The sequence below is a fragment of the Manis javanica genome, chromosome 1 (genome assembly GCF_040802235.1).
Source record: "Manis javanica isolate MJ-LG chromosome 1, MJ_LKY, whole genome shotgun sequence".
NCBI lineage: Eukaryota > Metazoa > Chordata > Mammalia > Pholidota > Manidae > Manis > Manis javanica.
The window spans coordinates 196184323-196208939 of record NC_133156.1 but is presented as its reverse complement, the minus strand read 5'-3'; positions in this window follow the sequence as shown (position 1 = coordinate 196208939).

The following is a 24617-nucleotide window of genomic DNA, read 5'->3' as shown; positions in this document are numbered from 1 at the left end:
TGTTTGTCTCTTTGCTCTGGTTTGTATCTTAGATTATGAAGGATACTATCTCATATATTATTAAAACTAAAATAATTCACAAAGTATTTAGCATAATATCTGGCACACAGTAGACCCTTAAAATAGTCTAATTTGTATCTTTAAATTCTGGGGAGTCTGATGAGCAATGAAATTATCTAAATGCTGAAGAAGATACTGAATAAGTTTTAGATGGCATAACTGAAGTTATGTAGGAATATATTTGGACATGGACTTTTGTTCCTTATGAAGAGATTTTCTGAAAGCTTAAGAGATGAAAACTTGAAAGGTGTTATTCCACTGAGGTGTAAGTCTCAAGCAATTTTCTGAAGATTTTGTTATAGTGCATTAATTGATTGCTTTTATACTTTCTTATCTACAGAAGGAGTCAACAGAGTGTTCATTAATTGGTAGCCACAGTTTTATCATCTGTGAAGTGGGGTTAGTAAAGTAACAATCACATAGGATTTGGTGAGGATTGAGTAAGATAAAGTATATGAAGAGCTTTGCATACCACTTGGCACATAGTAAGCATTCAATAAATACTTGATTAATATATATCAGTATTAATAAATAACCTACCACAGAGGTTGCTGCATTTCCACAGGAAGGTTGAAAAGGATGGAACAGATTATCTGTAAACTCATTCTAGCTATAAAATACATACTTTTGTTAAGTTTGATAAATCTTAGGAAGTACCAGAATAGTGCAGAAGGCTCCATTTTTTGGATTTGGATAATTCTAAATGACATCTGTGATATATGGAAATCTACATTTTTAAATCTCAAAATGTTGAAAAGCCCAAGACAAGCATTAAATAACATGCAGCCATTTCTTCCTTTCTAATGGACATAATTTAATGACAACTCATCTTTTTTACTTGCAGATATCCTCAAATCTGTCTCATAAATTATTGTTTTTATTTTCAAGAAGTATAATGAGAAACAAATAGAAATTAACCAATATCTATGAACTTTCTCCTGATTAGAGAACATGATAGCTTTTGTCATTTGTGAGGCCAAAGTGCTGATGCAGGAAGGCTTAATTGGTCAGAACAATATATGGTTAACTTAATGCTTTAGGTCAAATCCTTGGGAAATTTACATTCCTTATGCAAAATTAAATGTGTTACAAGCATCTTTCTTGTCAAATGCTACTTTTTTTCTTCTGTTCATTTGGCTGCAAGTTTGACTTGTGGGAATGAATCATGGGTAGCATTGCCACATAGATTTAGGTGGTGTTTATAGAGAGAGCAGTCAAGTTCTGACCATTATTTTCCTTGCTATTTTTATATTTTGTTAATGTCTCCCCTTGCCATTAGAACAGCTCAGCATTCCTCATTCTTCTGTTTTGGTAGTCTGCACATTGTTGTTTGGTCCTATTATAGAATAGGTTTTTTCTCTCTGAGTGATTCACACTTTTATCATGTGGTAATGGGAAGCAGGATTATACACAACCTGTTCTTTCCATATAAGGTCCTCAGAAAAGCTAGAGGTGCCTTCACTCAAAGGGCAGATTTCCCATCCCTACTGTTCTTCCCTGTGATCACCTGTCCTTGTAGCTGACTACATTGGGTTCGGCTGTTTAGATGTAGCAGGTGACAAGCAGGCCCTTTATTCTCTTCTTCAGTTCTGCAACTCTCAAAAGTCTGTGCCAGTTTATTGTTTGAAGGACCCTTTCTGATCTAGAATTGACTGAACAAGTAGGTGGATGTGAAGATGAGGGAGAGGGGGAAATTAAAAGTAGCTCTTAGAGTTTTAGATTGGGCCACTAAGTGAATAGGGCTTGCAATACTAAAATAAGGAATGAGGAAAGGTTTGATTACAGAAACAGTAAGTTCGGTTTTGGATATGAACCTTGCATGAAGATCATTCTTTAGGTGGAGATGCACAAACAGGCCATTGAAAGGAAGATCGGTAGCTTAGCATTTTTCAGGCGTAGGAGGATGGCTACTCAAGGGAGCATTTTAAAAAATGAATACATTGTTTAATTATTTGCAATCAGCCACAGGTTACATGGAGTGTGTGGCCATCTCCTTTTATAAGAGTTCCCTGACTTACAAATGTCTCTTCTAACTGATAGAAGCTGGTATCTGCAATCTCTTTTTCCTTTCTATTATGGAAAATTTTGTGAGAGAGAATAGTTTAAAGAACCCTCATTTACCATCACCTTGCTTTGCCAGTTTTCAACTCATGTCCAATCTTGTCATGCCTAAACTACTCCCACCTATTGCTTCTCTTTCCTAGGATTATTTTGAAGTAAATTTCAGACATTCCATTATTGAATCCTTAAAGATTTTAGCATGTATTTCTAAGAGATAGTAAAATTTATTAAAACCAAGCACAATGTCTTTATCCCATCTGAAAGTTAACAGTAATTCCATAATATCATTAAATATCCAGGGAGAGTTTAAACTCCCTTATCTCAAAATTTTTAAAAAATTATAATTTATTGAAATAAGGTGCATACATTGCAATCTGTTGATATGTCTAAGTTTTTATTAATGTATAGGTTTCTCTTTTTTTTTCTTCTTTCAACATACCTGTTGATAAAAACAGGATAAAGTCAGTTTTTAAATTTCAGCACTGAATATATTTGGCTCTCAAAAACTGCTGGTGCTGTTAAATAAGCCAGTGTCTCAGAATTTCAGTGTGGGAGTCAAGGAAATACATTCCTAAACTCTGCAGCATAACTGTATGTTACAGTCATGTGCTAGTAGGAAAGTGCCAACAGGATGGGAAGTTTTCCAAATGCAAAGTCGTACAGGTGAACTGGACTCAGTTCACACACAGGGCCAGGGTGGTTTATTTCAGAGTGTTTTGTGTAATTCCCTTCAACACCTTTCACTCAAATCAAGATTAAATGCAGCACAATATATTTCTATTAACTGAGCTATATTGTTAGTCATCCTAATCACTGTCAATATACATTTATGAAGCTTCTCCTACTTTTGGATACTCAGATATATCACTATGCTGGGTTCCTTTTGAGGTCTTTAGTTGTGAAAGTTGAAGGGTGATTTTTTTCTGAAAAAGTTCATTCCCTTACCTCAAAAAAGAGTGATTAAGTGTATATTTTGTTGTAGATTTGGTGTGTTCACAAAAATTTTTAAAAAGAACTTCTAAAATCCATTTTTACGCGTGTGTCTTTATCATTCCCCTTCATCTTTGGGTCAGGGGTCATGACCTTAGAATTTTACAGTCTTTGTAAAACTTTCTACCATTCCTCTGGTTAAAAGCATGCCAAGCTAAACCCCATGGATTCAGAGGTGATTACTGACTGGCTTACTGGCTTTTATAATCAGGATCTGTGGGGAGCCTGAGAATCAGCACACTGTAGTAAATTCTCTGGGACATTAAAGAATAATGGAAGGGTAATGAAAGAACTTGGCATTGTATGGAAAGCCTTTTTGAAAATGTCCTGGCATGGACTTTGAGGAATCCCCTTGGGGATTCATTTCTTTGGCAGCTATAAAGCACCATAGTTCTCACTGTACAGAAGAAGAAAGGAATCCTAGCGAACTTTGCAGAGAGCTCCAGTGACATGGCCAGTGTCACACTGCCCAGAAATGGCAGTGGAGTGTAAATGTAATGCTGGCATATTGGTACGTGGCTCTCATTGCCATCCCCACATCTCACTGTGCCATCCCCAAAATGCCATTGTTAGGAAATGGAGAACTTATGTTTCCTTAGCTCCTGGAGAGTGTTTAAGCTCCTGGAGGGTTAAGCACCTGCAACATTTCAGGAGGACTTCATAAATACTTGTTTTCTGGCCCCATTTCAAGCCCAGAAAGAGAGACTAACAGTGGACACTGATGAAGAACTCAGCCACTGGAGTCAGACAGTCCTGGGTTCAATTTCTACTCTGCCACCTACCAGTTTTATGAACTTTGGCAAGACACCTAATGTCTCTTATCCTCAGTTTCCTTATCTATAAAGTGGGGAAAATAAGACCAACTTGTTGTCAGGACTAAATATGCGATAATTCCTGTAAAATACATAGCATAGTACTGGACACAGTGGGGCCTAGAAACATCAGCTGCTGTGGTAGTCATGAGCTCACCACTCAAGAGTGGTGAAAATGAAGTGCTTTATCTCACTTGTCTGATTTGTGCCTCACAATACTGAACATGCTCACAGACATCTCCAGCCTATTCTACCTATTTTTTTTCTTTCCACAATTCCAGCTATTACTAACATTATATACAAAGACAGCAAAACTTCTTTATTTTGTCTTTTTACCTTGTATTTCTTCTGCTTTCTCTGCCCTTTTTTAGAGATGCTCTGAGGTATGGGGGATGCAGGGCTCACACTCACCTCCTGGATCTCTGGTACCACCCTCTCTGCCTATCTAGGTTCTCATCACCAGATTCCTTTTCTTCCTCTTCAACCAATCATAATTTATCCTTCGGTGTCTTACCCCTAGCACAGTGTTTAATTTTTTGAAATAAATATTACTAGGTTTTATCAGAAAATTTCACATGAAAGTCAGGACATGGTATGTGTCACTTGGGCCCGCCATTCCTAATGGCAGTCACCAACTGCACAGCAGCTGTCTTCTTCAGGCAGGTAGATGGTGCCTGAGTTCAACACAGTCTCTACCCATCCCTAAAGCCTTATACCTAGTCTGCCTTATTATTTGCCTTCCTGTATTGACCCTATAGTCAGTTGCTTTTGTAACTTAAATTTAAATCCCCAGAGTAGTAACTGGTGGAGTAGCTTAATAAAATACATGACTTTCCCATGTTTTCATATATGAGACATCAATATATGTGAACTGTATTTTCATCTAAATCCAGATGATGAACAAACATTTCAAGCTGATGTACAGTGGTACTACCTACCAGTTTAGACTTAAGAGTATTATTATCTTTACCCATATCAGTATTTGGGTGATATATGAATCTTTTTGTAACTTTTACTTTTTCTATTAAAATGTTATAAAAATTAATGGAGACAATAAAAGGACTAATGCTGATGTTACAAAGTTTGAAATCATTGAGAACAATACTTGTTAGGCTCATTCAGCTGCTCACTAGGGTTTAAATTGGGAACTTAAAGAGTATGTGCCAAACGTAGAAAAGACATCATCAAAGACCAGGAAGGTCTACAAGAAAAGGTACATTTTCTAATATTTTAGCTTTCTGAGAATCAAATTGCTCTTAGTGCATAAACATCTATTGTTTCACTTTTCCTTTTTCACATCTGGTGGAAGTTTACAGGAACATTATATGTATATAATATGTACTGCCTATGTGTGTTTGTTTTTCAGAGTACTGCTTGAGTATAAAGCCTTACCCAAAGGGAACAATTTCATTGGTAGATTTCATTGAAGTCTGACATAAACCACTGGGGGGAGGTTTGGGAGGAGTGTTTAACCAGCGCCTAGGAGCTGTAAGATTCCCTTGAATTGTCAGAGGAGTCCTGAAGTAGGTATTGGCCCTGTTCAGTAAGGCAGCGCAGTGTCTCATTCTGACTAGGTCCATTTCCTGGCACCTCACTGACTTGCTCTGGGACCTTAAGCAAGTAACAGAACTGTTCTAAGCCTCAGTTTTATGATCTGTAAAATGGTTTGTTGTATTACATGAGGTAATATGTGTTGCACACTTAGTGCAATTCCTGGCACAAAGTAAGCACTCAACAAATGCTCAGAGTCATCTTGAAATCCTCCCATTTTGGACAGCTGCCTACTCCTCCTCCAACAAGGGCTGGACTTAGCTTCCCAAAGGCACAGGTGGATGCTTCCTGTACCTTGGGTGGCCTGCTTCCCCTTTCCCAGACCATCTGTGGGAACTGCTTGGAACTGGAGATTGGCTTTTTGCCAGTCTGGTTCCACCTTTGGTCACTCCCTTTCTCACTCTGACCTTCTGCACAGCTTGACTTCTAGTCTACTGCCTCTTCCTTGCTTAAAATGAAATTGGTTTCCTCCTCTGATGCCCTTCTCCTCACCTACCTACCTGCTGTTTCCTCATGAAATTAAAATGATTTCAGTGTTTCAGTGAACTTTTTAAGGTGAAAATATGTAGAACTGATCATCCTCAGTCTGACCAGCAGTATAATTAGAGTGATTGTATAGTGTGCTGTTAATTAAATGAGGAGTTATTTTTAGTTGTGTGCATTCATTAGTGCTTCTGAGCACCTCTTCCTTCTGATTTGTGAAAAACAGAGTAACTTATGGCCTGGTTAGAAGTTAACTCTTTATCTTCCCCTTGTTCAGCAAAATCTCTAATGGGGATCCTCTATTGCTGGAAATCCAAGTGAGGGCAGGATGAGCATTACACTTGGGAAACAAAGCTCTTTCTTCCTGTAGCACATTCTCTCCAGTGATACCTCCCAAAGACACTGCTGTAGGCTGAGGAGATTTGCTCCAAATACTCTAATACTAGGTATTTTTGCAGCTGCATCATAGACTCCAGCTCTCAGAACTACTGAGCTATTTTGAAAGCACAGAGCTCTGGCGTCTGTAGGGTAATGACTCACCCTTTGGTCCGCACTCTGGCAATTTTTTCACCAGGGCTGTCTTTATTCTCTTGCTATAAAGATTGGATCAAGTTGAACTTAAAAATACTTTTATACAATTTGAGTCAAGATTATACCAAGTAAAATATGTATGTGATTGTATATATACATATTTATATGGCCATATATATACTTTAAAAATAGATGATCTTTAAAAAAATGTACATCCTGTATGATTCCATTTATATAACATTCTCAAAATGACAACATTATAGAGACAGAGAAAAGACCAGTGGTATCCAGCTGTTAGGGACAGAGTGTGACTATAAAGGGTAAGTAGGGAATTATTTGTGTTGATTAATCAGTTCTGTATCTTGATTGTGGTGGTAGTTACACAAATCTTTACATATGACAAAATTTCATAGAACTAAATATACATACAAAGAACAAAGAAAAGAAAACTAATCCCAGGAAAATGGTATATTATATATACTATATATATGATTATATCTTATATACATGTTATAGCATGTATTAAGTCAAATATTCATACATACAACAAATAAATAGATACAACAAAAAAAGTAGAAAGCAAAAAAAAAAACCCCATATATTGCAAGGATTTGGAAAGACTTATTAGCTGCAGCTGGACAGGCAAATTAACTGAGTCATTTAATCAAGTCATATTTATACTCAATGTCAGTTGAAATAGGTTCACTGAATCTTCTGCTTTATTATAGCTTTAGTGCCTATTAGTGAATAATAACACATTAGAATTCCCTGCAAGTATGTTATGATTTCAGGACCTCGCATTTTGCTTTGGGCTTAGTCAACAATTTCCCCGTGGCTCTACTTATGGTCAAGGCATAAAAATCTTGTTAACAAGGGGTTATTTTTTGCATTAGAGCTTTAATGCATGAGTTTATCAATGCTCATTCCTGTTGTGGATATTAACTTCCATGTGGTCAGTCATCAATAATGGAGAATTTATGGGAAATATCTCCTTTTTCTCTTTTACCACCATCATCGCATTTCAATGTTACTTTTGATTTTGATCAATTTTTAGGGAGGTGGGGGTAACTGAGAAGACCACCTTTCTCTCAGTTTCTGACTCTTGGTTTTTTGGTAACATTAACTCCTTATATATACCTAATCTTGGTAGATTTTTTTTTGTTTTTCATTTTTATTTAAAAAAATATCTATGTCACAAAAGAGAGTTTAATGAATGTTTCTGTAGAGTCAGACGGTAATTATTTTTGGCTTTGCAAGCCAAATATTCAGTTTCTGTTTTAACTACTCAGCACTGTCCTTGTAGGGAAAACAACAGTAGACAATATGGAAACAAATGGGTGTGATTGGATTTAGCCCACAGGCTTTAGTTTGCTTGCTCCTGTTATAGATGTTATAAAAGAACGTCAGTAGCAAAAAAAAAATTTTTTTATTTTGTGGAGAAAGCTAGTGTTATGGAGGAGATTCACCTGGAAGTACTATTGGGATCTCAAAATGTTAGCAGTAATGAATGTTGAGGAGATTAATAATAAACCTGTAGAACCTGCAGGTGACTGGCACATAGAGTTAGCATTAGTTTCAAAGAGAAACATTAGATCTCTGCAGCCCAGGTGAAAGCAAAATAATTGTTCTTATCTCCCTTTTAGTGATCTCACTTGGTAAATATCTTTGACACTTTCCCAAGATGATATGTATGGAGCAGATGGTTAAGTACTAGCACAAAGACAAAGGCTGAATTTATTTTTGATTGGTTACTCATTGCCGCTTCTTTGATACCAAAATGGGCATCAAATGAATATCAAAATGGGTACCACAGGCATTCACTTTCTATATTAGATAAAGAAAAACCATTAGCAGTCCATTGTTGTTCCATTTAGACCAATCTAAATTGATTATTCTCCTCATACTCCATTTACCCTGCCATGTGTCTCTTTTAAACCATAATTTCAGGAGCAAAAGTATTTATACATTTTTGCTGAGTTCAAGGATTTAATGTGCTGAGCAACATATCATTCAAGGAGCTGATCTGCAATTTTCTGATTGATAATGGAAATGTTAATGTATTGTTAGCCGTCTTTTTTTTGGCTTAAAGTGAGCTAATAACTAGAATCATTATGTTGAGGCTATAAAGCGTGCAGGCAAAAAGGAAGGTGCAGAGAAGTTGAGGACTATTTTTCAAATTAATTATAATATTGGAAAAATGAATTAGAGGAAGGAAAATCCAATTTCATACCATTTGCTGGTAAAGGGCAATGGAATAACCAGTTTCTGAACTCTGCAATGCTTCTCTTTGGATACGTTTATTACAGAAAGTTTTACCCATTTATCTGTGTCTTATAATTACTAGTACAACACTTGCTGCTGTGGAGCCTGAGATTTCACTGAATGTAACACATCATTTCTCTGTGCTTCTCAACCTCTCTGTCTTGATGCACTCATGTTGCCATGGCATTCCATGGGGCAGTCACCCCATCACCATGGACCACCTAGCTCTGTGCCTGCAAGGTTCTTACTGAGACTGAAGAACAGTGAGAGAACAGAATGAAAAAGGAACCCAGAAAGTGTCCTGTTGCTTCTTAACCCATGGGCAGGTCTGTGATATGCATTCTTAAGGGAAGGGCATCACCTCAGCACCTCTCCCCCAGCTATGCGGGGTATCAGTGTTTGAGCCACACAATAATCTGAGACATTACTATGGAATGTGGATTGCAAAGGGTCAAAGTACACAGATTTATACTATATCTGTGGCATTAAAGTGTCAAGGGTAAGGAATTAGGAAAAAAAATGTCTAAAAAGATTTTTAAAGTCCAGTAAGAGGGATAATAATGAAAAACTGAATGGTTGGGAAACACTACTCTGATGAAGAAAGAGGGCCCTTTTGTCTTTTTCTCAACCCTTTCAAAGCACCTTATTTGATCAGGTGAACAATGGACACCGTTCACTGATGAATTGTGTCTAAGTCTCAGAGATGCCTATGTTTGCATAGATGTGCGTGAGGAGAGACACCCGGGTGACACTCTTCTCCACCAAATCTAATCTCCAAAGCATTGGTTCATGCAGTGTCCTCTGGCTCCAGTTCTCCAGATTCATATGCTGGCAGGCTGAAACACCAGTCAAAGAGTAGTTGCAGTGTGCTGAGTTATGTTTAGAATGGCATGCATTGAGGTATTTGTACAGAGAGACTCTAAAACACTTGAAAATCTTGACAGCACTTTTCATGCTGACCAGTTTTGCAGGCTTTAGAGCAAAGAATTGGGTTTTTCTTTTTCACCAGAATAATTTCAGCCTAATCTCTTGCAATTGCCAAAATTCCAAACATCAGTCCCATTCTCTAATGTGTTACTATGGAAGGGGGAAAAGGAGAATGAACCACAACAGTAGTCTTTCTTTGGTCCCTCCTTCTCTGTCTATCATAAGTAAAAATTGAGAGAACTGGAAGAGCTAGCATGTTTTCCTTATCCTGTTTTCTTTGCTTACATCACCCTTGGCTTTCTGTTTGTGGGTTAGAACAGCAGCTGTGCTTGTGGACCCTGTACAGCTTAAGGTCCACTTAACAGAGTCTTGGACTGACATATTCATATGTAGAAACCTCTTTGGAGACAGGCTGTGGGGCAGCTACCAAAAGGATGTCCTCATTTCCGGGGCTGAGCTCGGTCAGTCAGGAATTGATTTAAAAAAATAAAATATAGTTGGTGAAATTTGGGAAAGACATTAGAGTCTGATGATCCCTTTTCTTTGCTATTTATTTTCACAGAGTGAGTCAGAGTGAATCGTTCAATGGAATGGGAGGAGATTAATTTAAGGTCAAGCAGATATTTATCAATGACAGGCATAGCTCCTGGCATTACCAAGAAGTAAAAAGCAGTCTAGGTGTGACTGAGATAAGAACGTATGAGCCCAGCTACAATAAAAAAAGCAGAAGTTGAATGTGTCATAATAAAGGCACAAGAAAAGTACTATGGGTGGTCAAAGAAAAATAGACCACATTTGATTGGAAGAACTAGGAGAGACTTCCTGGAAGAGGTGACATGTGAGGAACATTTGTAAATAAGAGTAAGATTGAAGGCAATGGTGGAAAGCGTATTCTAGGGGAAGGGGAGGATATGAGCAGAAGCTCGTTGCTGGGAAAGTACTAGGTATCTTAAGGAAACAAGCAGCTGCTTTTTGGACTAGGAGGTTACAGGTGATGTTTGAGAGTATAGTTCCTCTAGTGAAGCTACTTTATAGATGTGGAGAAAGGTGGAGCAGCAGAGCTAGCAGATGGCTCTTTAGAAGGTCTGAAATGGAGTTCAAGGCCAGAGCAACTCATTCTGCAGCAATCCCCATATGCTCCTAAAGTTTGGAGTGTTGTGTTAGCCTACCCTCTTGATTGTAGGGTCAGACGTCTTGGTCTTTATATGAGAAACCCAGCTCTGGAGGGCCATGGAGCAAAGTCTCGTAGAGAAGGGTTTCTTCCTCTGTCACTGCTCAAGAATTCAGTGCTCTCTCTGAATCCAAGAGTAAGTCCTGGAGGAAATGTGTGACACCAGTTGGGTGGGTCCCAGGATACCAGCCTGGAGATTTCTGGTCTTGCTAGAGAAGTAAGACTCATTCTCTGACTTAGGCACTGGTTTTACTGGTGTCACAATCAAGTCTTGACCTCTCTGTCTTCCTTTTTCTGGCTTGGTAAATTCTGCTATGACCTTCTCAATATATGCAAGATCCAATTAGGATCTAAAGTGATCATATCTGTGAAAGTACTTTGAAAATTTCTAATGCTAGTAGGAGCTGGTGCTTTTGATTTATAAATTATAGTTTTTTATGGGATCTTTGTTGCATTGGTCTAAAATATAGAATCTGAGGCTTTAGGAATCATTTTAAACTCATAGGTAAATAGAATGTAAACACTAAAAGGGATTTTATACCATCTAGTTCTCCTTACCTGCTGAAAGGTAACACATCATTGTGGCCAAGAATGAAGATGCTCGAAATGGATTGAATGTGTCCAAATCACATCTGTGCTATTGCTAGTTACATGACTTTGAGCAAGACTGTTTTAACCTCTCTGTGCCTCAGTTCCTTCTTCTGAAAGGTGGGCATGAAAAATGCTGTCTCTCTCATACAGCTATTATGAGGATTAAGTGAGTTAATACATACAGAGCCCTGAGAATCTACACATAGTACTATATGCACTGTTATGGCTAGTCCAACTGACTCATTTTTCAGGTGAGGAAATTGTGGTCTGGAAAGGTGTAGTTACTTGCTCAAGGCATTTATTTGCTCCATGGCAGAGCCAGGACTAGAACATGTTTACATGACCCACAGGTCAGTGTCTTTCTACTTCCTTCCACTGTAGTCTGTTTATTCAGATAAACTTTTGAAGAAAATTTTGAAATGAAGGAAAATATACCAAAATATTTCAGGTATCTTTGGAGTCATGAAAGTAAGGGGTTCAAAATAATCATGTATCTTCAGGGAAAAGGAAGAGCCTCTCAGAACTGTGTAAAATCTGTCCTTGCTTGTAGATTAACACCAATCTACTCCCTGAGGTTATTTGTTGTCACCTGCCTGAGGCACTTGCATCACACCTCCTGGTCTGGGTCTCTGGCATAGTAAATGAAAATTACACAAGGTTCTCCCTGGGCTATGGCAAGAAATAAATTGTAAACTGTTGCCTTGAGAGTAGAGTCAATGTTTCTTACTGTTTTTATTCTAGGCACCTAGCACAGCATCTGATTGGGACTCAGTAAATGTTCACTGAATCATATATGGTACAAAATAGTATCAACTTGTGACATTTGAGAGGTCTCTGGACCTCTTGGAACCTCAGTTTACGTGTGCATGAAATGGGAACAAAATATGCACAACATCCTGCAGATAAATGGGCATCTATCTGCAAAACACACAACCAGCTGCGATGAGACAGCTGGTAGGCATGGGAGATTTGGGAAAACATAGAACTGTAGGGACATACCATTTAGCAGCCTGCACCTAAGAACCTGGTTGGACAAGGAAGTCACCTTCGGAGCAGACATAGGAACACCACACAACTGCAAATAAAAAGGACTTTGTCCCTCCCATTCCTCAGGTTCAGGAAGGTCAGGTGGCCATAAGTTCCAGGACCTGAAAAGGGCATATCCCTGTCCTGCTCACCTATGCCAAAGAAAAATATGAAAGCATGCTGAAATTCAGATAAGGATAACATCAAGGTAGGTCAGGGGTTCCCACTTACATTTGTGGACTACTTGGCATTCCATGGTAACATTTTCCATTTGGTGGTAAAATGAGAACACAACACTAGGTGTATGTGTGTGTGTGTGTGCCCATGCATGCACTGAAATTTTTCCTCTTGATTTGTGTTTGTACTTGTTAATATTAAAGTATATTTTCTTTCATGAAATATCAGCATTGATAGATGGAAACTGAAAACAAAATAACAAACAAAACTTCTATACTGGGAAAAAAAATTGATATCCTATTTTGAGCCCAGATAGAATATATATATAAATTTGCTAGTGTGTGAAATTCCAAAATCTGGGAACCACCTGTGGAAATTACTTGTTTAGGCTTCAATGAACAGAGAATTTAAGTAGTGGTATTACTTTATTTGGATGCTGAAAGCTGTGGAAGTCTTCAGGGAGCTGATTAAAGCCTGGAGTTCAAGGTCAAAGGCAGGACATATATTCGGACCCCAGCTGGATAAAAGACAATATGTTAAAATAATACTATTTGAAGTAGTCATGGTTCAGTATTTTCTGAAACAGCACTAGCAAGTTTATACATCTTTTAACTTCATAACAATCCTGGAGGGTGGGTGAATTGTCCCCATTTAAAATCTTAGAAACTGAAGCTCAGAGATATATTAGTTTGTCCAAAATTACCTAACAGGGAAGCTGCTGGACTGGAATCTTAAAGCCTATGCCATCTGTTTATAATGTAGGCTTTATACAAATAATAGCTATCATTTATCCAGGTCTTATTGTGTTCCAGTCACAAAGCCTAAATTCTTTATATGCATTATATTATTCAAATATTATCATAATCCTATGAGGTATATATTATTATTCCCACTTTGTAGAAAAGTAAAATCGAAGCTAAGAGAGGCTAAATTATTTGTTGGGGGTCACAACTAATAAAAGGCATAATTGGAACCTGAATCCAGCTTGTTTGTCTGTCACAAAGACCCATGTACCTCACCACTCTATTTAGTTGCCACCTAACAGTATGATCTCCCTGGAAAAAGGAGTATGTTGCCTTGTATGTCTTGGTAATCTCAGCTCATCCAAGATCAGAGAAGAAAAAGGATCACTTAACGGTTGGTAGAGAGTTAAGAATTTGGAATTTGTGGAAGGGGATTCTCTGGATACAGAGGATTGATGAAGGGCAAGAATATTTTTCTGACTTAATAGCAGGAAACTGGAGTTGCCTTGTAGTTGATTAAAATAGGAAAAGTATTATTCTTAAGGGCATGTATGATCCATACAAACTAAAGGGCTACATCAAAATGAAGTGAAAAGCAGAACAGAGAGGAAGGAAAGTGAAAGAGTGGCATCTAGATGTCACAGGCACTTCTGAACAGGTGGAAAAACCTTTAACCAATGGAAATGTGGCAGTACATTTCAGAGGTACGATAAGGGAAGTCCAGAGAAGGGAAATCTACCACAGTACTACCCCAAGTGAAGTCTACAGCTGGGAAGAATCCTCATCATCTGACAGTTGGTTAGAAATGCAGATTTGGGGGCCTACTGAATTTGCATCTCAAAGAGCGAGAGCAGGAAATCCGTGTTTCTTACGCATGCTAAAATTTGAGCAGCTCCATGCTACAGTTTTCTTCCCATGTACCATTTTCTGTCAGTCTTGGAAGTGCTTCAAGTTTTAGGACGCCACATCCACCTGGGGTGCCAGACAATCAGTCCTGGAACCCTGAGCACTCATCACTCATTGGCACCAAGGCCTGTTGCTCTGGACCATGGCATGACCATCGCTCTCTGTAACTACTCAACAACTGGTTGAGGGGTTTCTACTGCAGGTTCTGTAAGAGAGAGACTAGCATCCTGTATGTGAAGACATCAGTTAGAAGAGATCACAACTCACATCTCTCTCTGGCACATGAAGAAGAATCGGTTGTGATTGTGGAAATTCCTCTATGTTGAACCTCTTAGTAATACATTCTCTATGAAATGAAAAACTGGAGGTGTGCTATAGGACATGGAACCCAGTGGTTCTGGATTTCAAGAGAAAATAAAAGAGCTTTAAGGAACAGTAAGCAGCAACTAGGGGCAAGTGCTTGAATTTCTTGCCTACAGAGGAAAAATGTTTGTGTCTGCTTTGGGATGAATTGAAAGGCTGTGACCTGTTGTGTGTAGGAAGCTTTGACGTAATACATTCCAGTACTTTACTTTCCATTTGTCATTGGCCCAGGAGCACTCAAAGGGTAATCGGGCAGGATCTAGTAAAGTGATACTTCTAAGTATCTCCCTTACTGAAATCCAAAATGCCTGAAATGCCATCATAAGAGATGCATTGCTATTGCTAAATATTTCATGCAGGCATCTTTTTAAAAAAAACTTGGGGAAAATATGGCTTATTAACATTAAAACCCTATATGATATGGGCCTATGGGAGCTGGGACATCTGGGGATGATGGAGAGGAAATTAAAAAGGGGAGAAGTTATGCAGAAAGGAGAAGAAAATCTTCCCTAAGGTTTACCTTGTGAGAACTCATCAGTCTCCCAAACACTTCTTTAGTTAACTAGCTAACCAGCCTAGCATCAGCTTTAGGAGTTGACAGCTTTGCCTTCTTTGAATGCCCCTGGCCAGGAAGCCCTAACCAGAGAACAAATTGTTCCCTCTGGCTTTGGTCCATAATTGAGGAAAAATCTATTTCTTGACTAGTGCGGGGCACTGCTGTCAACCAGCTGTGGGCAGTGCTAGATCTTCCCCTCCCTTCCTCACATGGTTATATGCTGCCAGGTCATGTGCAAGATCCTAACACATGCCTCTTCAGGTTTCTTATCTCTTTTTCCAAATATTGTCTCCACCACCGACAGTCCCACATCCAGAACTGTGCTTTATGGTCTTGAAGACTTCAGCAATCCCTTCTAAAATAAAATATCCCTGAGTGTGGCTATACTTTATTTTCTGTTATCTCATTAGTTATAAATTAATAACAGCAGAAATTAGTTGATGCTCACTGAGAGCAAGAAGGAGACTATTTTGGGGGATCGTGATATGATGATGCCAAAATGTTTTGCTCTCAACAATGTAGTCATTAGGACTTTGTAGAAATGTGGAAAGGGCAATAAAAATGAACAAGTGCAAAAAATAGAACCTGTCATTATAATACTGGGGGCAACTGTATAATAGATTCTTATGAAAAACAGTAGTGTTGTAAGAGAGCCCTAGAAATTGTAAATGGAGGTAATTTAAGGCTTTAGGTTTTCTAAAAGTTGCTTAGGAATTTTCTACAGCTTCTCTGTACAATTATGTATATGATATATGCAGTAGATATACAATATATATTTTTTATTGAATGCATTTTTTTATTTAGATGTAGCAGACAATAAAATATGGATGAATTCCTGATAGAACTAAATTTTAAACCAACCTTTCAAAGAGTCAGGAATTGTAAGAGGATTGGCATTTAGAGAGAATGGCATAGCCCAGGGAGGGCAAAATTATGCACAGGAAGCTACAGTCTCCTTGACTAAGGCAGAGTGGCTAATGATGGGAAACTGGGACATGACGTTCAAGCTAAATAGAGAGACTAGATGACTGAAGCACCCTGGAGTGGTAGCCTTGGGAGTTTGGATCTGGAGAGTTCCTGGTAAGCTCATGAGCAGAAGTTTGACTGAATATGAATAGTGTGGGGGAATTGCTGGAAAGACACCTAGGTCAATGCTGATGGGGGAGACAGAGGACTGGAGAGAAGTAAAGTGTCTGGTTGCTCTCAGATTGTACATAGGGGAATCTGAAAAAATGGGTAGAAACAATGTTTTACCATTCTTCAGATAGGAATGGGTATTTGTTTTCATTTCCCTTGATGCTCCTCTCATCTAGGCAACTTCTTGGACAAAGATGACTAGACTCAGGGGGATGTTTCCCTCTGGCTACAGCTGCAGAATGGACCAAGTGGCTCTCTCAGATGATCTTAGCCTCTGTCCCTGTGTAGGGGCTTGGGCTCCCTTCTGTGTATCTCTGTGGAGATGAACCATCAACGAAGCCATCATGTCTAGGAAGCTGAAAATCTCTACCTGGTGTAGAACAATGGCAAATACATCCATTCGGCTGGTAGGTGGTTCCATTTTGAAGCCCGTAACAATCATTTCTTTAAAATTCCTGATTGAAAGAAGGAACTGAAATCTCAAAGTGATTCATTAAATGAGTGGGCAAAGTGTTTTAAATATTCAGTTTCCAAAGATACCCTCCCCACAAACTATTTTACAGATGTCTTTCTTTGAGACAGGAGAAGCTGAGATGAAACTCATTTTAATCTGACTTACTCTTAGTCAGTTCAGGGGGACAAGGCCACAACTGGTGTTTTCATGGGGAAAAACAGAGCCCCAGATGCTTCATGGAGCCAGAAAAGTTTCCATTTTCTTCTCAGCATTAAAGAACACACACCCTCAAGAAAGTGACTGAAGCCTGAGAAATTATGAATATCAGATTAACAGAATAAGAAAAGCAGTGAACAGCGGCAATTTTCTGCCATGAGGTTTTTTTTTTTTTCCCTATTTAAGGGATAGGAAACCTTTTATGCCTTGAGTTTTCCAAATTGATCCAAGTATATTATGCTAATAGATATTAGCTTTACAAAAAAATAATTGGGCTTTCTATTCTAAATTTCAGGCATGTTGTTGCATCACCATTGTTACATCATATTTATTTGCTCTGATGAAAGAAAAGAAGATTGAACATTAAAGCTGAAGGTCATCCATACAGTTGCCCCAATAGCAATCTGTGTACCTTTAACCCTGTGGAAGAAAAGTAATTACCCTTTGGCTTCTAGTGACCTCAACTAACCTTTGTTGAAGGGCCAGAGAAAATAAAGGCTGACCATCAGCCTGCCCTGGCTGCCCGGGGCTTAACCTGCTGTGTGAATGAAGAACCACCCAACAATAGGATGAGAGAATGTTGCCATGGAAATAGCCCTGGATGAAGGAGCAAAAATCAGAAATTTATCACAATTAATTGTTTTATTAAGAATCTCCCATCTTTGGGATTATTCCTCTGGGAGTGGGGAAGGTACACTCTCATTTAGATCTTACAAGAGAAAAATTCTGCTTGAATACATGAAGCAGCCCATAAAAGAAAACCATCTAAGTTGTGGCTAGAGCTAGACAGCTTTTTGCAGGATGAAAGGGTCTGTATCTCCACATAATCTATAAACGTGCAAATGCAAACAGCCAGGACAAGAGCCTAAGAACCTCATGCTACCAGGCAAATTGGCTGGGGTAGGGATTTGGGCATCTGTCCTTTAATGTTTCAGTAGCTGTTGCCAGAGTTTCTGTGCCTTGACGAGGTCTGAAAAGTACAGGTAATCATATTTGACGGTATATCAGTGAACAGAAATGCAATGTCACATTTTGCTGTCCTTACTTAACCTTTCTGTTAAATAGCATACAAATTCTGTGTGTTTTTAAGGTGAGCTCATTTAGATTAGAGAACAGAAAATTTGCCATCCTATTATGTTCAGATTAAACTAGATTAATCCAAGATGCTCTGACTGCTATAGACTAATTAAAAGGAAAAGAAATAAAGTAACAGTTTCTTTTTATATAGAGCATATAAGTTATCTCTTAGGTATAAGCAGACTTATTTAGAAGTAATAACATTTATTTTTAATATTGGAATGTTTTGTTTGTATTTATTTTATTTTTCATTCATTTCTATTTTAATGCAAGGATGAAATTAGACTTTAGAAAGTAAAAACATGGATGTGTTTATTCTTTCATTTTTTTTATTAAGTGAATTAATAAATTGTTTAGTATATGAGAACTGGATATCACCTTATCTTTTTTTTTCATTCTCTTTTTCTGGATGGAGGCTAGAATAGCAATATGAAATATTCATCTGTTGTATTTACTAAATAGTGATTTGTTTGTGTTAATCAGTTTTTAATATAATTTCACATAAAATAAAGCCAGCAGTTAAACTCAGATATTGATTTTCTCTTTAATGGGTATTTCATCAGTTACCTTGTAACCTCCGATGAAGGAGAATAAACTATAGCAGGTGTTCACTGACTACCCTCTTCACAATGAGAAGATTTGCTTTGCTTTTTTGTCACAGCATAAGCTGCCAACATGAGTCTGATTTATGCATTTCAACTCCAGATGTTTATAGGAAAATAATCTCATACTGGGGAGAAGGATTGTTTAGCTTGCATTAGAACTTGGAAAGTTGTTTAACAGACAGAAACTTTTTAAACAAAAGGATGCTATAGGTGCTCTGTTAACTAACAGTGAAATCCAATTCTTGGGCTTCCTGCTTAGCCATCTTCTGCCTGCAGCTAGTTTATCACTCATTTTGTGGGTTTCTCATATTGTTAGGGCCAGAATTCTCTATTTGCTAGCATGCCAGGTTATTAGGCCCACCTCAAATAATGTAATAGATGCAGCTAGACTAAACATGCTGTAGCCTTTGGCAGACTTTTCATCTTTTTCTTTGATACGGGTAACAGTTTTTCTTAAGTGGCAGCAGCACAGCTCTGAAAACAAACCTGCAGCAAGGTCCTGTTTGTGCTCACCTTATAGTTGTGCAGTACCTTCCTGTGGACATGCTTCTTCACTTCCATGTGCTTTAGTTTTCGATGAGCCCATACCTGCTTGTAGGGTTCTGAGTATGTTCCTTCCTGCTGAGACACTGGCAGTGTTGAGCTTGGCCTTCACAGTTCTATGTTTGGACCATCTCCAGGTTTTCTGTTTGTTAACCCTCAGCTGGACAGCTTGGCTGAGGCAGTGAAACAAAAAGTGAAGAGAAAAGGTAAGGGGCTTCCATTGTTTAACCTGTTTGGGCCAATAGAAGAGAGAGGGAAAATGATGATCAAGGTCAAAATGTAAACACGAAGTTCATCTGTTTTTATGTGGACGCAGCAGATATCTACTTGGTTTCCCCCATTCAAAATGATTATGCATGGTTTCTGCTGGTTTGGGTAATCAGTTCTGTATTACAATTACTATTTCACTACACATAGTTTTTGCTTGTGGAATTTTTATTGTTCTAATTTTGTTTAGAGTAAAGACATAATATGTATTTATTTAGTTTACATAGAAATTTTCCCAAAATAATTTTGCAAGGAACAGGGTAGATCAAATCTCTCAATGATATTTAAATGATATTTAAATGAAAGCATGAGGGTATTTATAGATTTATAACTAACAGTTCTTCAACTTAACTACTCTTTAGTAACACCCATAAAAAATGATATTAAAGTATGAAGGGTCATTTAAAATGTGGACTAATTAGAATAGTTCTTTGTTTTTCTAGTTATTTACTCCTACGTATACACATTTAACTACTAAATATATAGTCTATGCAATGTAAATGAGGAACTAAATACATATGCCAGAAATAAAAAGATAAATATATTGCTTAAAAGATAACTTAAATAATAAAAAATGTGGAAAAATGCTAAAAAAATTACCATCCAGTACATTTTGAATACATGTATTTTAAAAACAGCAAGGAATTTAAAAGAATTTAATATATTTTTTATAAATGTACCATACATATTTAAGAAACAGCATGACATTTTGTCAACAGAGTTGAATAAACTTTGTATAAGGTAAACATACACATTTAAAAAATAACATGGCATTTTGTTGAGTTTACAATAATGTTGAGTTAAATGGATAGTTTCAACTGAAAAGGGAAAAGGCAATTTAATAGCTTGTGTGTATTAACACTACCAGCTCCACATTAAGCATTCATTAATGGCATGGCATTATTCTGCCACATCTTGTATTTAAAACATCTTTCCATGTATTACCTGCAGTGTAATGAATCATATATAGAAAATAGGATATTTTAGGACAATACCTGTGACATTAACACTGTATCTGAGTTAAAGGATACAAAAACATAAAAAATCACATGGCATCAGTGTTCCTCATAAAAGGACATTATTCAGTCTTCTTTAACAGAATAATGGAAAAATAATGCTGTCAAACTTCCTATAGTTTCAAACACACTGCAGAAAGGTAACTTACAAAAATTAATTTAGATCTACATAAATACATCTCAAAAACCAAAGATACTCCAAAGAAATGGTCAGATTTGCCTTTCACAAAGTGTTACTTACACAGTTCATCCTGAGTTTGAAGCCAGAGTAGGAATTTTATAAAATAATGGTATTTAAAAATATATATTGTATCTTTCTAAAGCAAATGATTAACCCAGTTTAAAGTCACAACCACCAGAACTCAATATACAATAGTACCATGTATCCAGCTATGAGGTAGCTGGCTTGGGTGCCGTCTACTTGCACCTCCATACCACAGACGCGTAACTGGTTAATATCTAAGCTTTGAGCAAGAGTATCAGTTATCCTAAAAGTTACCTTGAGGATTAAATACCTTTAAGTGCTGCAGCGCCCTGGATTTCCAGTTAACCAAACTATATTTCCAGCAGAAACTCCTGAGGTAAAGAGTAGTTCCCGTCTGTAAGCCCTTCCCGCTGGTCTTCTTATGAAGTGGTGCTGAAACGTTTAGATTTTTAAATCCTGTTGATAATTTGACTCTCTGTCAACTAGTGCCTGTCCACCCATCACTAGCCTTTTTTAGGGTGGAGATTACTGGAAGGTTGAAGGACTGCACGACATACATCATTCTCCCTTTTCCAGTGTACCTTACTGTGAACATGGCATCATGACTGAGGAAAGGAGGGAGAGCTGAGCCATCATATATTCCAAGAATTGCAGGCTTTCCCTATGTCCTGCAGTGAGGAGAAGGGGATTATTGCTGCAGGGAAAAAAAAAGTCTGGCCACATTGTAGAAATCATCACGGCAGTTCAGCGCGACCCCCACCTCCCGCATCCTCTCTCTCTCTCTCTCCCTTTCTGTCTCTCCCTCTCTGTCTTTCTTGCTCTCTGTGCGAGGCCCCAGCTGATTCAGGCTGCATCCATCCATACATAAATCATTCCCCTTATTCTATTGGTTACATGGTACATGGCAAGTATTGATTTTTTCCTTTGCCTCATTGCTGGAGAACACTTGGTTTTTGTGAGACAGAAAAAGAATAAAACAAAACAAAACCTAAACAAAACAAAACAAAATCCTCACCAGAGTTTTGCCTAGATAAGAAATAGGTAGATTTGTACCATGCTAACAATAAACATGTTCTAAAAAGAGCATATTTTTGGGAGGCCCTTTACTGTCTGTTTGCTCACAGTGTACCCTGTGTCAGAATAAAAAAGGATTTTCCCAGTTGTGAAAGCTCTGGGTTCAGGAAGTAGGAACAATATACAAAGAGGGATACTCTCTAATTGTGCAAGGCAAGGAGACATCTAATTCATCACGGCTAACTCCAGGAAAAGAGAAAAGTTTAGTTAAAACACAACTTGCTCTAAAAAACAAGAATGAGGAGGCAGAAATAATGCCTCATGGCCAGATGATGTATACAGGACAGAAAGAAAGAGACATTTATCTAGGTTTATTTTGTGTGGTGATAAAATGTGCAAGTGTGTTTTGTTAATGTGAAAATACAGAATGTGTCTCAATTGTCAAAATATTGTGTCTTTTAATGTTAAGAGACAGGACATAGAAAAAAAGGCAAAAATGTCTTAGTTTAGGATTCTGATATTTGAGTAATGGAGATAAAGTGTTCTTCAGAACTTCAAATATGCAGGAATCTTAATATATAACTTGTTACAAAGACCAACTTGTTTTAAAGTGGTAGTGACTGTTGGACTCCATCCAAAGGGATTTTGTTCCTGAAATATCAAAATGATTTCTTTATGAGGTAATGCTATCCAAAGGATCAGCCAACACAACAAGAGATTGTTATAGCAAGGAAATCATTATAAGGTTATAGTGCAAACATAAGGCAAGAAAAGACTGTCAAAATCCCATCTAAAATCTTATAAACCTATGTGACAATCGATTATCAATCTAACAAAGGATGAAGTTTAGGAACAAAAACAATTCAGCATGTTATACAAGTGACAGGATACCTTCTTTTGGGTTCTAATTATAGCAATGAACTAGTGAATTTACTATGTACAAATTATGAATGAGAAGTGTAATGAATTCTTTAACCTACTTCATGGCTTAAAATAACCACAGATATCTTCTCTGTGCATCAACAGTCTATTAAGTTAAACTGTCACTAACCTCCGAGGTCAGAGTAGGATTTCTCCTCTTCTGCCTCACAGAAGCTGTGCTGGAGAATTCTTCCTTTCCTTTTCATCTGTCAGTTACCTTCCAATCCTCGGTCCATATTTGTGGTAGGGTCTACCCAACAGAAGATCCTGTGGAGTGACGCTGCAAGGGACTGTCCATGTGGAGTTGCGGCCATCCCGCCTGGGTATTTGACCCCTTCAATGCACAAAATAATCCTTCTCTTTCTTACTGTTAAATTCTTTTTATTGAAGGGCACTGAGCATCTCCTTTCACATGAAAGTGCTGGTTTATATAAATAGCATTTTAAAAGACAACTCTGTAAATTGAGATATGGGAGGAGGCCTGCATGGAATTTTGTCCAAATTAATGTTTTGTTGTTTTGTTTGGGTTGTTGTTAAAATTTGGGGCTCAATCCAGTTGCACATTCTCTCAACAATCTCACATCTCTGTACTGGGGATAGCAAGATAGTTTCTCTATTTACTGACATAGTATTGGAGTCCATAAAAGACTGAGCATTTTAGATCTAAAAGAGAAACAGACAAGAAACAACAACAAAAGCTATAGGAAACCTTTTGAGCCTGACTTCTTCCTTTTCTCTGCCTCATCCTTTCTTGATTCAACAGTTTGCACATATGTTTACTGACCATGTACTCTGGGCTGGTGATTCACTGGAGTGAGGAGAACTCATTGAGCAAACACACATGACCAAGCTGCTGCCCAGACAAAGGCATGTCACTCATGTGATGAGGCTTCTGCTATGTTGTTCTTGCATGCTCTCTATAGGCCTGTTTCTCTAGAAAAGTTATATAATTACATTAAGTAAAGAGGACCCAAAGAGGTCTTTGCTCTAATGTTTTATCTTCATTAATTCTAACAAGATTTTAAGTGACCAAGCACAGAACCTTGCCCACTCATCAAGCATTTATTAGTGTTAGTTTGAGGCAATGTGGACCCAAAAGGAGAGGTAATTATAATCCAGGTTAACAAGTATTATGCAGTTAGGGGTTACAGACTTTGTGTCATGATATTTCACAACAACCCTGTTTTAAAATAACCTTAGTTTATGCCCATTTTAAAGATAAGGAAATTGAGACAGAGAGAGGTCATGTAACTCGCCCAGGGCTGCCTAGCTAATAAACGGGGTAATCTGGTTTCAGACTCCTGACTACTCATTGTGGAGGAGCAGTGGTGGTTGGCAGAGGCCCTTAAATGGCAGCTGGTAGTCTTCAGGTGTGTTCAAGGAAATGGCTTCTGTGCTGGCCCTGAAGCATGTTGCATCCCATAGTTTTTGTACCTTGTGGGTATACTTTGATTCACTGTGAAAAAAAAAATTTAGACTTAGTAGAGATTGTTACTGAAAGGAATTTATGTGTGTGAATCCTTTTGAACATAACTTGAGGGAAAGAAAAGGTTTACCTATTAAATTTGTCTGTTTGGATATGTCTGGATATTCATGAATGGGTTTACCTAAGGTGAGGCTCATTCCTGGAAGTGACAGCGGCAGACCCCGGCAAACGGGAATCCCAGGCAGAATCCAAACACTGCGTCTGAGGAAAAGTGACTTTTCATGGCAAGGGCAAGTATGCTCAGTTGAATTCACAGGTTTTTAAGAGAACCGTAACATGACTCTTCTTATTTCTTTTCTACTTAAATATTGCCAGGTAAGGCTATAAAAACAGTGAGTGGAATTTACCTCAGATATTCACCCGTAACATTATTTCCTGACCTCCTCAAAAAATTTTGAGGTAGGAGGAAGTATAGCTGGGGAGCAGGTTGATTAGCTTGTTTGCAACCAACTCCTTAAGAGGAGGA